This window comes from Dermochelys coriacea, chromosome 6, assembly GCF_009764565.3.
Source record: "Dermochelys coriacea isolate rDerCor1 chromosome 6, rDerCor1.pri.v4, whole genome shotgun sequence".
Lineage (NCBI taxonomy): Eukaryota > Metazoa > Chordata > Testudines > Dermochelyidae > Dermochelys > Dermochelys coriacea.
This window is the reverse complement of record NC_050073.1, coordinates 117,739,997-117,755,756: the sequence shown is the minus strand read 5'-3', so window position 1 is coordinate 117,755,756 and position 15,760 is coordinate 117,739,997.

Sequence of the window (15,760 nt, the reverse complement as noted above, 5' to 3'; positions counted from 1 at the left end):
CCCACTTTGTGCTATATTTTTGGGAGACTATAAGGAACAAATGGCAGCAGCTGTGACTGCTTCTGTTGTCCTAGTGACCACACTTTGTGTTCCAGGAGTTTAAGGCACTCTGGTGGCTATTCTATGATGCTGGTTTTAATGCTAGGCTGTGGTAGCGTCCCAACAGTCCATGTTTACGTGCTGGGGATTTCATGGCTAATTCAGTGGTATTTTGTGATGTGCAGGATCTAGTAGAGGATGGCCACACACTTTGTAAAGCACTTTGGGATGAGAGATACAATATATAAATGGAAGCTGATGCCTTTTACGTAGGGAGGGGAAAAGAAAGAAATCTCTCTCTTCCTCTGAGGAGTTCTTCTCTGATTTATGAAGATTGTTTTACAGTCTGTGCTATTTTTGTAGCCGAAAGCATAATCTGTAAAAGACTAGGCAATGCTGAGACCCACCAAAAAATTTCTTGTTAAAGTCAAAGGCAAATGCTAAGGGGGAAATGTGGAACACAGACAGCTGCTGTTAAAGTCCAAATTCTACCAGCCCAACAGCTCCTGAGCTCTGAGACAGCTGGGCTGCTGCAAACTGTCCTACCAAAGAGTGCTGCCAGATAGTATAAGGTTACTCTAACGTCGTCTCATTATCCTCGTCTAATGTGCAACATTTGGGAGTGCAGTATTGATTACTGAGGCTCGGCGTCCCATTGTGACAAACTGGTAGATCAACATTAATTCCTGACCTTCTGGTAAGCAGTAGTGCCTGGCTGCTAAAGTATAGTTATGGGTGGCTGATTTAAAGATAGCTCTAAGCTCATTTGACCAATTTGCTTCCCGGCTTTCAGGCTTGGCCGTATGTACACAATTATCAGCCATTCGTCTGAAGTGCTCAGCTGAGATGAATGAATAGAAAAAGCAGACATCTTAGCAATTGAACGTTCCCATTTTCCTCTCTTGCTGCTCTCTCCAAATAGTGGAAGCACAGGGCTAAGAAAATAACCATGTGGTGAGTGACCTGGTTATGTGACTCCTGGATTACTGCTCTGCCTTAAAGCACTCATGAAAATGGAAGAGAGTCACAGTTTCATTTTTCAGACAGCAGTCATTAATCATGCTTTGAAAGTCCTGCACGGGACTTTCAGAGGTGGAAAATCAAAGCGCCCTTCACTTCTTGACATACAGCTACTGACATGGTACCCATCTGGTCCTATGGAAGGATGTCATGTGGTATGATCCCGTAATTAATGCTGACGTATGACATTCTGGAGGCTGTGCTGTTTTTTGCTGCAGATTTGTGCCTCCCTGGTTGTGGAGGCAGGGACCTGGAAGAGTTAAAATCGCATCCATTGCAAAAATGAATATGTATTTGTGCATATAAATGCCATGTCTATTTCTTTGTTAGCCAAGGAGAATTTGTGCACCACCAGCAGAGAAGGGGTTAATATACAATAGTATACTATTAAGCCAGGAAAAGCTTGACCCCTGGCCCATCACCTGTGGCTAACTGAATTTTGGAGATTGTAGGAAGGATTGTGTTGTCATGTTCCCAGTATTTAGTTTCCCAGAGATGGAAATATCATCTTCCTTGACTTTCAGAGGTTTTAGCAGGGCGATCCAGAGTACAGTATTCTTGGTATGGAGTTTCTCTGCACTCTGCAGCCTGAAAGCACTGAATGCTAACGTATGTACATCAAAGCTGTGTGCACCTCTGTCCTTTGCTATGCTGCTGACAGGGAGGTAGAGGTAGGCAGAAATTTGGGTAGCAGGGCAGAAAGCACGGTAGGACTGAAATTACCTCTCTCTCTCTCTCTCTCTCTCTCTCATCTCTTGATTAAAGTGACCGTATTACAAACTTGAAAACTAGGACACTTTTGTGGCATTTTAGGGTCAGATAAAAGACGAAAATGCTTTTTTAAAAATGAGTGCAGCTGTTGTTACTGCCAGTTTCTGAGTCAATTTAATTTATTTATACCCAGAACGCATTGTGCTAGGTAAAAACGCAGAAAAAAAAGACAGTAAAGACGGTCCCTCCCCCAAAGAGTTTTCAAATTAAGTATACGATGAGAGACCATGGGTGGATACCAACAGACAGGTTGGGGTAATACTAAGAAACAAGAAGACAACATTGGCCAGCAGGATAAGCAGTTGTCTCAGCAAAAAATTGTTGTCTGGTTTTCTGTAGACATCACTGCAAAGGAGATTTTTAGGGAGGGATTTGAAGTAGGACAATAAGGTGGCTATGTAGATGTTTACGGGGAGCTCCTCCTAAGTATGAGGGGTATCCCTGGATAAAGCATGAAGGTGGTGTGACGTTGCACTCCATATGATTTTATGAGAGTATCCTGATGAGTCTGAATATAATGTAACTAAAATATGCTTCATGCAAAAGGTCTCTTGTAAGGTATCATTACAAAGCTTATAATCTACTGAGTGGTTTCAGAGTAGCAGCCATGTTAGTCTGAATCTGCAAAAAGAAAAGGAGGACTTGTGGCACCTAAGAGACTAACAAATTTATTTGAGCATAAGCTTTCGTGAGCTACAGCTCACTTCATTGGATGCATTTGGTGGAAAATACAGAGGGGAGATTTATATACACATACAGAGAACATGAAACAATGGGTTTTATCATGCACACTAAGGAGAGTGTGTAAGGAGAGTGATCGCTTAAGATGAGTCATCACCAGCAGCGGTGGGGGAAAGGAGGAAAACCTTTCATGGTGACAAGCAAGGTAGGCTATTTCCAGCAGTTAACAAGAACATCTGAGGAACAATGGGGGGTGCGGTGGGGGGGAGAAATAACATGGGGAAATAGTTTTACTTTGTGTAATGACTCATCCATTCCCAGTCTCTATTCAAGCCTAAGTTAATTGTATCCAGTTTGCAAATTAATTCCAATTCAGCAGTCTCTCGTTGGAGTCTGGTTTTGAAGTTTTTTTCTTGAAGGATAGCCACCCTCAGGTCTGTAATCGAGTGACCAGAGAGATTGAAGTGTTCTCCAATTGGTTTTTGAATGTTATAATTCTTGACGTCTGATTTGTGTCCATTTATTCTCTTACGTAGAGACTGTCCAGTTTGACCAATGTACATGGCAGAGGGGCATTGCTGGCACATGATGGCATATATCACATTGGTAGATGCGCAGGTGAACGAGCCTCTGATAGTGTGGCTGATGTGATTAGGCCCTATGATGGTGTCCCCTGAATAGATATGTGGACAGAGTTGGCAAGGATAGGTTCCTAGTTTAGTGGTTCTGTTGCGTGATTGCTGTTGAGTATTTGCTTCAGGTTGGGGGGCTGTCTGTAAGCAAGGACTGGCCTGTCTCCCAAGATCTGTGAGAGTGATAGGTTGTCCTTCAGGATGGGTTGTAGATCCCTGATGATGCGTTGGAGAGGTTTTAGTTGGGGGCTGAAGGTGATGGTTAGTGGCGTTCTGTTATTTTCTTTGTTGGGCCTGTCCTGTAGTAGGTGACCTCTGGGTACTCTTTTGGCTCTGTCAATATGTTTCTTCACTTCAGCAGGTGGGTATTGTAGTTCTAAGAATGCTTGATAGAGATCTTGTAGGTGTTTGTCTATGTCTGAGGGGTTGGAGCAAATGCGGTTGTATCGTAGAGCTTTGCTGTAGACAATGGATCGTGTGGTATGATCTGGATGAAAGCTGGAGGCATGTAGATAGGCATAGCGGTCAGTAGGTTTCCGATATAGGGTGGTGTTTATGTGACCATCGCTTATTAGCACCGTAGTGTCCAGGAAGTGGATCTCTTGTGTGGACTGGTCCAGGCTGAGGTTGATGGTGGGATGGAAATTGTTGAAATCATGGTGGAATTCCTCAAGGGCTTCTTTTCCATGGGTCCAGATGATGAAGATGTCATCAGTGTAGCACAAGTAGAGTAGGGGCATTAGGGGAAGAGAGCTGAGGAAGCATTGTTCTAAGTCAGACATAAAATGTCTGGTAAGTATCCGAGTGTGTGTGTTTGCTTGCTGAGGAAGTATCCGAGCGTGTGTTTGCTGGGAGGGAGCCTGAGTGAGTGTCTGATTGGCTGCTAGCCTGCAGGGGGTGGGCATTAGGGTGTCTGTGTGTTTGCGTCAGGGAAGCCTGGCTGTTTAAAAATAGCCGGAGCCTCGCGAACCAGCTGAGCGGCAGCGAACCAGCGGAGCAGCGGGGACAGCAGAGCAGCTCACAGCAGGAGTTTGCCTGGGAGTTCGCCTGGAGTGAGCCCAGTGAGGCTTACATCTTGCCAACGTCTCTGAGGAAGCTCATAGTAGGTAGGTGATATGGAAGGGGGGAATTCAGCTGTTGTGACCTGCACTGGATGTGCCATGTTTGTCTTTCTTCCACAGGACAGAAGCGACTTTGTCTGTACAAAGTGCAAGCTGGTCTCCATATTGGAAGAAAAGATTGAAGGTCTGGAGCAACAGGTAACGACCCTGCGTTGTATACGAGAGACTGAGGATTTTCTGGACCATACTCAGGATAGCCTTCTAGGGGCACAAAGCTCTAAAGATGTAGAGCAGGTTGCACAGAGGAGCCAAGAGGCCAGTGAAGAAGCTTGGCAACATGTGACCTCCAGAAGAGGTAAGCGGAATGTCCGGGTTCCAGTAACACAGACACAGGTAACTAACCGCTTTCATGTTCTCTCCACAGGTACCAATGCGGAGAGTGGACCAGATGATATGTCTGGGGGGAGAAAGCGGAAGGAGACTCCGCTGGTTGGGAGGCATGAGATGCGATGTCCTGAGGTTGGGGGTTCCACGACCACCACTCCCAAGAGGAGAAGGCGGGTGGTGGTGGTCGGGGACTCTCTCCTCCGGGGGACTGAGTCATCTATCTGCCGCCCTGACCGGGAAAACCGAGAAGTCTGCTGCTTGCCAGGGGCTAAGATTCGTGATGTGACGGAGAGACTGCCGAGACTCATCAAGCCCTCGGATCGCTACCCCTTCCTGCTTCTCCACGTGGGCACCAATGATACTGCCAAGAATGACCTTGAGCGGATCACTGCGGACTACGTGGCTCTGGGAAGAAGGATAAAGGAGTTGGAGGCGCAAGTGGTGTTCTCGTCCATCCTCCCCGTGGAAGGAAAAGGCCTGGGTAGGGACCGTCGAATCGTGGAGGTCAACGAATGGCTACGCAGGTGGTGTCGGAGAGAAGGCTTTGGATTCTTTGACCATGGGATGGTGTTCCATGAAGGAGGAGTGCTGGGCAGAGACGGGCTCCATCTTACGAAGAGAGGGAAGAACATCTTTGCCAGCAGGCTGGCTAACCTAGTGAGGAGGGCTTTAAACTAGGTTCACCGGGGGAAGGAGACCAAAGCCCTGAGGTAAGTGGGAAAGCGGGATACCGGGAGGAAGCACAGGCAGGAAGGTCTGTGAGGGGAGGGCTCCTGCCTCATACTGGGAATGAGGGGCGATCAACAGGTTATCTCAAGTGCTTATATACAAATGCACAAAGCCTTGGAAACAAGCAGGGAGAACTGGAGGTCCTGGTGATGTCAAGGAATTATGACGTGATTGGAATAACAGAGACTTGGTGGGATAACTCACATGACTGGAGTACAGTCATGGATGGTTATAAACTGTTCAGGAAGGACAGGCAGGGCAGAAAAGGTGGGGGAGTAGCACTGTATGTAAGGGAGCAGTATGACTGCTCAGAGCTCCGGTACGAAACTGTGGAAAAACCTGAGTGTCTCTGGATTAAGTTTAGAAGTGTGTGCAACAAGAGTGATGTCATGGTGGGAGTCTGCTATAGACCACCGGACCAGGGGGATGAGGTGGATGAGGCTTTCTTCCGGCAACTCAAGGAAGCTACTAGATCGCATGCCCTGATTCTCATGGGTGACTTTAATTTTCCTGATATCTGCTGGGAGAGCAATACAGCGGTGCATAGACAATCCAGGAAGTTTTTGGAAAGCGTAGGGGACAATTTCCTGGTGCAAGTGCTAGGGGAGCCAACTAGGGGGAGCGCTTTTCTTGACCTGCTGCTCACAAACCGGGTAGAATTAGTGGGGGAAGCAAAAGTGGATGGGAATCTGGGAGGCAGTGACCATGAGTTGGTTGAGTTCAGGATCCTGACGCAGGGAAGAAAGGTAAGCAGCAGGATACGGACCCTGGACTTCAGGAAAGCAGACTTTGACTCCCTCAGGGAACAGATGGCCAGGATCCCCTGGGGGACTAACATGAAAGGGAAGGGAGTCCAGGAGAGCTGGCTGTATTTCAAGGAATCCCTGTTGAGGTTACAGGGACAAACCATCCCGATGAGTCGAAAGAATAGTAAATATGGCAGGCGACCAGCTTGGCTTAATGGTGAAATCCTAGCGGATCTTAAACATAAAAAGAAGCTTACAAGAAGTGGAAGGTTGGACATATGACCAGGGAAGAGTATAAAAATATTGCTCGGGCATGTAGGAAAGATATCAGGAGGGCCAAATCGCACCTGGAGCTGCAGCTAGCAAGAGATGTCAAGAGTAACAAGAAGGGTTTCTTCAGGTATGTTGGCAACAAGAAGAAAGCCAAGGAAAGTGTGGGCCCCTTACTGAATGAGGGAGGCAAGCTAGTGACAGAGGATGTGGAAAAAGCTAATGTACTCAATGCTTTTTTTGCCTCTGTTTTCACTAACAAGGTCAGCTCCCAGACTGCTGTGCTGGGCAACACAAAATGGGGAAGAGATGGCCAGCCCTCTGTAGAGATAGAGGTGGTTAGGGACTATTTAGAAAAGCTGGACGTGCACAAGTCCATGGGGCCGGACGAATTGCATCCGAGAGTGCTGAAGGAATTGGCGGCTGTGATTGCAGAGCCCTTGGCCATTATCTTTGAAAACTCGTGGCGAACGGGGGAAGTCCCGGATGACTGGAAAAAGGCTAATGTAGTGCCCATCTTTAAAAAGGGAAGAAGGAGGATCCTGGGAACTACAGGCCGGTCAGCCTCACCTCAGTCCCTGGAAAAATCATGGAGCAGGTCCTCAAAGAATCAATCCTGAAGCACTTAGAGGAGAGGAAAGTGATCAGGAACAGTCAGCATGGATTCACCAAGGGAAGGTCATGCCTGACTAATCTAATCGCCTTTTATGATGAGATTACTGGTTCTGTGGATGAAGGGAAAGCTGTGGATGTATTGTTTCTTGACTTTAGCAAAGCTTTTGACACGGTCTCCCACAGCATTCTTGTCAGCAAGTTAAGGAAGTATGGGCTGGATGAATGCACTATAAGGTGGGTAGAAAGCTGGCTAGATTGTCGGGCACAACGGGTAGTGATCAATGGCTCCATGTCTAGTTGGCAGCCGGTGTCAAGTGGAGTGCCCCAGGGGTCGGTCCTGGGGCCCGTTTTGTTCAATATCTTCATAAATGATCTGGAGGATGGTGTGGATTGCACTCTCAGCAAATTTGCGGATGATACTAAACTGGGAGGAGTGGTAGATACGCTGGAGGGGAGGGATAGGATACAGAAGGACCTAGACAAATTGGAGGATTGGGCCAAAAGAAATCTAATGAGGTTCAATAAGGATAAATGCAGGGTCCTGCACTTAGGATGGAAGAATCCAATGCACCGCTACAGACTAGGGACCGAATGGCTCGGCAGCAGTTCTGCGGAAAAGGACCTAGGGGTGACAGTGGACGAGAAGCTGGATATGAGTCAGCAGTGTGCCCTTGTTGCCAAGAAGGCCAATGGCATTTTGGGTTGTATAAGTAGGGGCATAGCGAGCAGATCGAGGGACGTGATCGTTCCCCTCTATTCGACACTGGTGAGGCCTCATCTGGAGTACTGTGTCCAGTTTTGGGCCCCACACTACAGGAAGGATGTGGATAAATTGGAAAGAGTACAACGAAGGGCAACGAAAATGATTAGGGGTCTAGAGCACATGACTTATGAGGAGAGGCTGAGGGAGCTGGGATTGTTTAGTCTGCAGAAGAGAAGAATGAGGGGGGATTTGATAGCTGCTTTCAACTACCTGAAAGGGGGTTTCAAAGAGGATGGCTCTAGACTGTTCTCAATGGTAGCAGATGACAGAACGAGGAGTAATGGTCTCAAGTTGCAATGGGGGAGGTTTAGATTGGATATTAGGAAAAACTTTTTCACTAAGAGGGTGGTGAAACACTGGAATGCGTTACCTAGGGAGGTGGTAGAATCTCCTTCCTTAGAGGTTTTTAAGGTCAGGCTTGACAAAGCCCTAGCTGGGATGATTTAACTGGGACTTGGTCCTGCTTTGAGCAGGGGGTTGGACTAGATGACCTTCTGGGGTCCCTTCCAACCCTGATATTCTATGATTCTATGATTCTATGATTCTATGTTGGCATACTGTGGGGTCATGTGGGTACTCATAGCAGTGCTGCTGATTTGAAGGTATACATTGTCCCCAAATGTGAAATAGTTATGGGTGAGGACAAAGTCACAAAGTTCAGCCACCAGGTTTGCCGTGACATTATCGGGGATACTGTTCCTGACGGTTTGTAGTCCATCTTTGTGTGGAATGTTGGTGTAGAGGGCTTCTACATCCATAGTGCCCAGGATGGTGTTTTCAGGAAGATCACCGATGGATTATAGTTTCTTCATGAAGTCAGTGGTGTCTCAAAGATAGTTGGGAGTGCTGGTAGCGTAGGGCCTGAGGATGGTAATGAAGTTTTACAGTAACATGTGATCATGTCACCTGAACTGGAATCTGTCTTTAACCTGGTGCTTTTCCATTGAGAAGGAGGGTGGGAACCCAGAGGGACAAAGGATTCCCACCTTATGCAAATGATATATATGTGGGTGGAACAGAACAAAGGAGGGAGCCATCATGAGAAATCCCCTAGCTACCATCTGAGCTGGAACAAGGGCTGTACCAGGGGAAAAGAGTGTGCCCAGACTAGGAAGGTGTCCGGTCTGTGAAAGGAACTTATTGAAACATCTCTGAGGGTGAGATTTTATCTGTATTCAGTTTCTTACTGTATTAGACATAGACTTGTGTATTCTATTTTATTTTACTTGGTAATTCACTTTGTTCTGTCAAGTTCACTTGGAAACACTTAAATCCTAGTTTCTGTATTTAATAAAATCACTTTTTACTTATTAATTAACCCAGAGTATGTATTAATACCTTGGGGGGGGGGAGGGGGAGGGAATAGCTGTGCATACCTCTCTATCAGTGTTATAGAGGGCAAACAATTTATGAGTTTACCCTGTATAAGCTTTACACAGGGTAAAATGACAGGTTTCAGAGTAGCTGCCGTGTTAGTCTGTATTTGCAAAAAGAAAAGGAGTACTTGTGGCACCTTAGAGACTAACAAATTTATTTGAGCATAAGCTTTCGTGAGCTACAGCTCACTTCATCGGATGCATTTGGTGGAAAATACAGAGGGGAGATTTATATACACACACAGAGAACATGAAACAATGGGTTTTATCATACACACTGTAAGGAGAGTGATCACTTCAGATGAGCCATCACCAGCAACGGGGGGGGGGGAAAGGAGGAAAACCTTTCATGGTGACAAGCAAGGTAGGCTATTTCCAGCAGTTAACAAGAACATCTGAGGAACAGTGGGGGGTGGGGTTGGGGGGGAGAAATAACATGGGGAAATAGTTTTACTTTGTGTAATGACTCATCCATTCCCAGTCTCTATTCAAGCCTAAATTAATTGTATCCAGTTTGCAAATTAATACCAATTCAGCAGTCTCTCGTTGGAGTCTGGTTTTGAAGTTTTTTTCTTGAAGGATAGCCACCCTCAGGTCTGTAATCGAGTGACCGGAGAGATTGAAGTGTTCTCCGACTGGTTTTTGAATGTTATAATTCTTGACGTCTGATTTGTGTCCATTAATCTTTTACATAGAGACTGTCCAGTTTGACCAATGTACATGGCAGAGGGGCATTGCTGGCACATGATGGCATATATCACATTGGTAGATGCGCAGGTGAACGAGCCTCTGATAGTGTGGCTGATGTGATTAGGCCCTATGATGGTGTCCCCTGAATAGATATGTGGACAGAATTGGCAACAGGCTTTGTTGCAAGGATAGGTTCCTGGGTTAGTGGTTCTGTTGTGTGGTGTGTGGTTGCTGGTGAGTATTTGCTTCAGATTGGGGGGCTGTCTGTAAGCAAGGACTGACCTGTCTCCCAAGACTGTGAGAGTGATGGGTCATCCTTCAGGATAGGTTGTAGATCCTTGATGATGCTTTGGAGAGGTTTTAGTGGTGGGCTGAAGGTGATGGCTAGTGGCGTTCTGTTATTTTCTTTGTTGGGCCTGTCCTGTAGTAGGTGACCTCTGGGTACTCTTCTGGCTCTGTCAATCTGTTTCTTCACTTCAGCAGGTGGGTATTGTAGTTGTAGGAATGCATGATAGAAATCTTGTAGGTGTTTGTCTCTGTCTGAGGGGTTGGAGCAAATGCGGTTATATCATAGAGCTTGGCTGTAGACAATGGATCGTGTGGTATGATCTGGATGAAAGCTAGAGGCATGTAGGTAGGAATAGCGGTCAGTAGGTTTCCAATATAGGGTGGTGTTTATGTGACCATCGCTTATTAGCACCATAGTGTCCAGGAAGTGGATCTCTTGTGTGGACTGATCCAGGCTGAGGTTGATGGTGGGATGGAAATTGTTGAAATCATGGTGGAATTCCTCAAGGGCTTCTTTTCCATGGGTCCAGATGATGAAGATGTCATCAATGTAGCGCAAGTAGAGTAGGGGCATTAGGACACGGACCCCTCAGACAGAGACAAACACCTACAAGATCTCTATCAAGCATTCTTACAACTACAATACCCACCTGCTGAAGTGAAGAAACAGATTGACAGAGCCAGAAGAGTACCCAGAAGTCACCTACTACAGGACAGGTCCAACAAAGAAAATAACAGAACACCACTAGCCATCACCTTCAGTCCCCAACTAAAACCTCTCCAACGCATCATCAAGGATCTACAACCTATCCTGAAGGACGACCCATCACTCTCACAGATCTTGGGAGACAGGCCAGTCCTTGCTTACAAACAGCCCCCCAGTCTGAAGCAAATACTCACCAGCAACCACACACCACACAACAGAACCACTAACCCAGGAACCTATCCTTGCAACAAAGCCCGTTGCCAATTCTGTCCACATATCTATTCAGGGGACACCATCATAGGGCCTAATCACATCAGCCACACTATCAGAGGCTCCTTCACCTGCGCATCTACCAATGTGATATATGCCATCATGTGCCAGCAATGCCCCTCTGCCATGTACATTGGTCAAACTGGACAGTCTCTACGTAAAAGAATGAATGGACACAAATCAGACGTCAAGAATTATAACATTCAAAAACCAGTCGGAGAACACTTCAATCTCTCCGGTCGCTCGATTACAGACCTGAGGGTGGCTATCTTTCAACAAAAAAACTTCAAAACCAGACTCCAACGAGAGACTGCTGAATTGGAATTAATTTGCAAACTGGATACAATTAACTTAGGCTTGAATAGAGACTGGGAATGGATGAGTCATTACACAAAGTAAAACTATTTCCCCATGTTATTTCTCCCCCCACCCCACCCCCCACTGTTCCTCAGATGTTCTTGTTAACTGCTGGAAATGGCCTACCTTGCTTGTCACCATGAAAGGTTTTCCTCCTTTCCCCCCCCCCCGCTGCTGGTGATGGCTCATCTGAAGTGATCACTCTCCTTACAGTGTGTATGATAAAACCCATTGTTTCATGTTCTCTGTGTGTGTATATAAATCTCCCCTCTGTATTTTCCACCAAATGCATCCGATGAAGTGAGCTGTAGCTCACGAAAGCTTATGCTCAAATAAATTTGTTAGTCTCTTAGGTGCCACAAGTACTCCTTTTCTTTTTACATGGTAAAATGGATTCATTTGGGGTTTGGTTCCCATTGGGAGTTGAGCACCCGAGCGTTAAAGGCAGGAACACTTCTTAAGTTGCTTTCAGCTAAGTCTGCAGCTTTGGGGCACGTGGTTCAGACCCTGGGTCGGTTTTGGAGCAATCTGGCATGTCTGACTCAACAAGACATGATGCTGGGGTCCCAAACTGGCAGGGAAAGCAGGGGCAGAAATAGTCTTGGCACATCTGGTGGCAGCCCCTGGGGGGTTTCTGTGATGCAACCCATCACAGGTGGTTGTTTGAAAGTTTAACCAGGGGGCTGTGGAGGCTAGCATCATTAGTAGAGGAGGGAGCTGACATCTTGTTAGTGAGTCAGCATCCTAGCTTGTTGCTCCAAAACCTCAGCCAAGACCTGGTGTGTCACTTACCTTAAACAGTTCCTGATGGGGTGGGGTGCAGGGGACAGCACTGGGTTAGTGTTTGTCTAGGTTCCCCCCATTCACATTTGGGATCTGTGATGGGGTGTCCACCCCACACAAGGCCCGAGCTTGTTAAAAAGGGCCAGTTAACCTTATAGGAGGGCGAGGACCTGATAAAGTCTAATAGATGATGAAGCCTAGCTGGACAGAGGCAAGCTGAGCTTGTATAAAGCCAGCAAGGTGAAAGCAGGAGGGGGCTGCAGCCAGAAGCTCTGCAGTCACTCCCTAGAGAGAAAGGGAGTTGGCTAGGGACAAGGAGGAGTTCTAGGGGAACAGTAAACGCTGGCATCCTGCCCTGGACTACAGAGTCTGGAAGGAAGCTGAAAAGGGGGATTAGCCATTAGGAGTGGAGGAATCTCAGGCTGGTAAATCAGCGGTGGGCTAAGAGATAGAGAAGAGAGGTAGGAAGAAGCCCAGGTACAAAGCCACAAGGTCTGAGACTGAGTATTCTGTGGTTAATAGACATAGAGTCCCTGTGCTGAAACCCAGAATAGGGGTGGGCCTGGGTTCCCCTACAAGCCATTGGGAAAGCGGCCCTGGAACTGAACTTGGGCTGGAAGATTGTCTGACATGGCGTATGGACAGCTTGTACAGTGGGATTTTGACATCCTGAAAAGGGAGGACTGAATAGTGACCTGGCCGGAGGACTGAGTCACAAAGAGGGAGCACCCCGATTCCCAGGTGGGTGAAGGGAGAAAGGGATGAACAGGAAGACTTTGGAAGCAAGTTTTTTTTACGATAGTAATTAAAATTAAAATGTGTATTTTAGATAAGGGTGGTCTTTTGAAGGATTTATTTAAAAAAACTGTATGTCTGAAGATCCAAGCATTTAAGGCTAAAGATTATTATAATCTTCACCAACTCACTAACGAAATATTTTTAAAGCAAATTTTAAACTAAGGTCCTGTAGTCTAACATGTTCTGAGTAAATATATATACATATACAGTAATGCACAACTGTTTTGGTCAGGAAATTCAGAAACTGACAGTATATACTGGGGTTTGGCAAATGCCTGTTAAATGCCTTCCTTACCACTTGTTATGCTAATATGTCTGGCAGGCTGGTGGGCTTTTTCACTTTTAAGTTACTAGATCCCTTCCGCAGTAAAGGTCACCAGGCTGCAGCAGCCAGCTGTGGGAGCCTGCAGGAAGGGTCAGAACAGGGATAGGAAAGCCAGGAGGATGGACATTAAGACCCAGTGGTGTCCCACCTTTTCAGGTGTCCTACGTAGCCATGTATTCTGAGTACGCCTAAGGACACCGACTCTGGGGCTGGAGCTACAGGCGCCAACTTTCCAATATGCCGGGAGCGGCTCACTGCTCAACCCCTGGTTCTGCCACAGGCCCTGCCCCCATTCCACCCCTTCCCGCCGCCTCCCCTCAACCTGCCATGCCCTTGCTTTTCCCCCCGCCCCATAACTTCCTGCACGCCATGAAACACCAGATCAGGAGGTGCGGGGAGAGAAGGGGAGATGCTGATCGGCGGGGCTGTTGGTGGGTGGGAGGCGCTGAGAGCGAGGTGTGGGGGGAGCTGATGGGGGGGGGGCTGCTGACGTATAACTGTGGCTCGTTGGCAATGTACATTGGTAAATTCTGGCTCCTTCTCAGGTTCAGGTTGGCCACCCCTGTGTTATAGATTCAACATTCTTTGCCTCCAATGCTACCACTTGCTGGGCTTGGAGAGAGAGATACCAAGGTACCAGAATCACTGCAGACTGCTAAATATATGAGCTGCTGTTAGACCAGGATCAGATTTTTTTTAAAGATGTTGCCAGGGCTTAGTTTTACAGTCACTTTTGCTTCTTATTCAGGAAGGTGGCCAGAAAACCTAGAACATCCGAGATGTGCCTAGAGCACATGCACTTCAAAGAGGGCCAGATTAAACACACCTAGATGCCAGGGACTTGGGGCAAATGGCACACAGTTGAAAGATATGTATTCAGGGGTCTGGTCTCCCCCCTTTGATGAGAATGTGCAGCTTCTATGAAAGAGACAAGGTGGGTGAGTTAATGTATTTTATTGGATCAACTTCTGTTGCTGGAAGGTACAAGCTTTTGAGCTACACAGAGCTCTTCTTCAGGTCTGGGGAAGGAAGCAGACTGCCTGAGCTAAACACAAGTTGGCACAGATTGTTAAGCAGACATGGTAATGCTTGTTGAAGGCAGTCACTAGAAGTGTGCAATTCGGGGTTAGACTGTTATGCATAAAGAGTTTGAAGTGGGCAATACAGGGTAGCAGGCAGTGTGGTGTTACAAATTGTTGTAATGAGCCATAAAAACAGTGTGCCTGTTAAGACCATAGTTTTTGGTGTTTGGCAGAATTATGAATTGAATTTCCCAGGCTTGTCTTTTGAAGATGTTGTGCAGGTTTCCCTGGAGGACAAGTATTGAAAGATCAGATATGGAGTGATTGCTTTGTGAAAAGTGTTTGCCCACAGGTGAGATGGTGTTTTTGTCTTTTATTATTTTTTCTGCGGGAGTTCATTTGCGAGTGTAGTGATGGTCATGTTTCACCCACATAGTTGTTATTGGGGCATTTGATGGACTGGATGAGGTATACCGTAGGTTGTGATAGGCATATCTAGGATCCATGAATCTTGAAAGGTGTGTTGTGGAGGGTATTGATTATTGTAACAGTGGAGATATGTCTGCAAGTTTTGCATCTGTTGTTCTGGCAGGGTCTGGTGCTGCTTTGAGTTGGTGGGTCCTGGTCTGTGGAGAGCTTGCTTCTGATGATGAGCTTGGCGAGGCTGGGGGGTTGTTTGAAGGCCAGAAGAAGGGATTCAGGAAAGATTTCTTTTAGCATGTGGCCCCAATCAAATATGAGTTGTAATTGTTTAATGATACCCTGTATAGGTTTCAGTGTGGGATGGTAGATGACAACTAGGGGTGTGTGGTCAGTGGGTTTCTTTTTCTGATATTGAAGCAGATTCTCCTTTTCCTCAATGTGATCTACTTCTCTGGTGGAGTACCCTTGTTTAGTGAAGGCAGTTTTAAGCATGTTTAGGTATGTACCCCGGACTTCCTCTTTGAAGCAAATTCTGTGTTATTTGAGGGCCTGGCTGTAGGTAACAGATTTTTTTGGTGTGTCTGGGGTGGTTACTGGAGGTACGTGTGGTGATCTGTGGGGTTTCTTCTATGTAGTCATTTGTAGGGTTCCCTTGCTGAAGCTGGTCATGGTGTGATGAGTCCCCCACAGGGTGCAACCTGGAATTGGGGTACCACTGAGCCCTCCGACACACCATCCTGGGCTCCCTCTCGCACTGTGCTGCTATGACAAGCTGAAGACAGCTCCTGGTCCTACACTCCCACCAGCATTCACACAAGCAGGGACACACCCAGCTGCAGTTGCATGCAGGCTCTGGCTAGCCACTGCATGAACCAACAATAGAGAGGCTACAGCCAAAATGCCCTCAGCTGCCCAGCCTAGTACCCCAGAGCTGCACTATCCTGCCCTGGTTAAAAACCCAACCAGTATGAATTTATTACCCAGTTTGCCCCTCCCTCGATGTGGAGA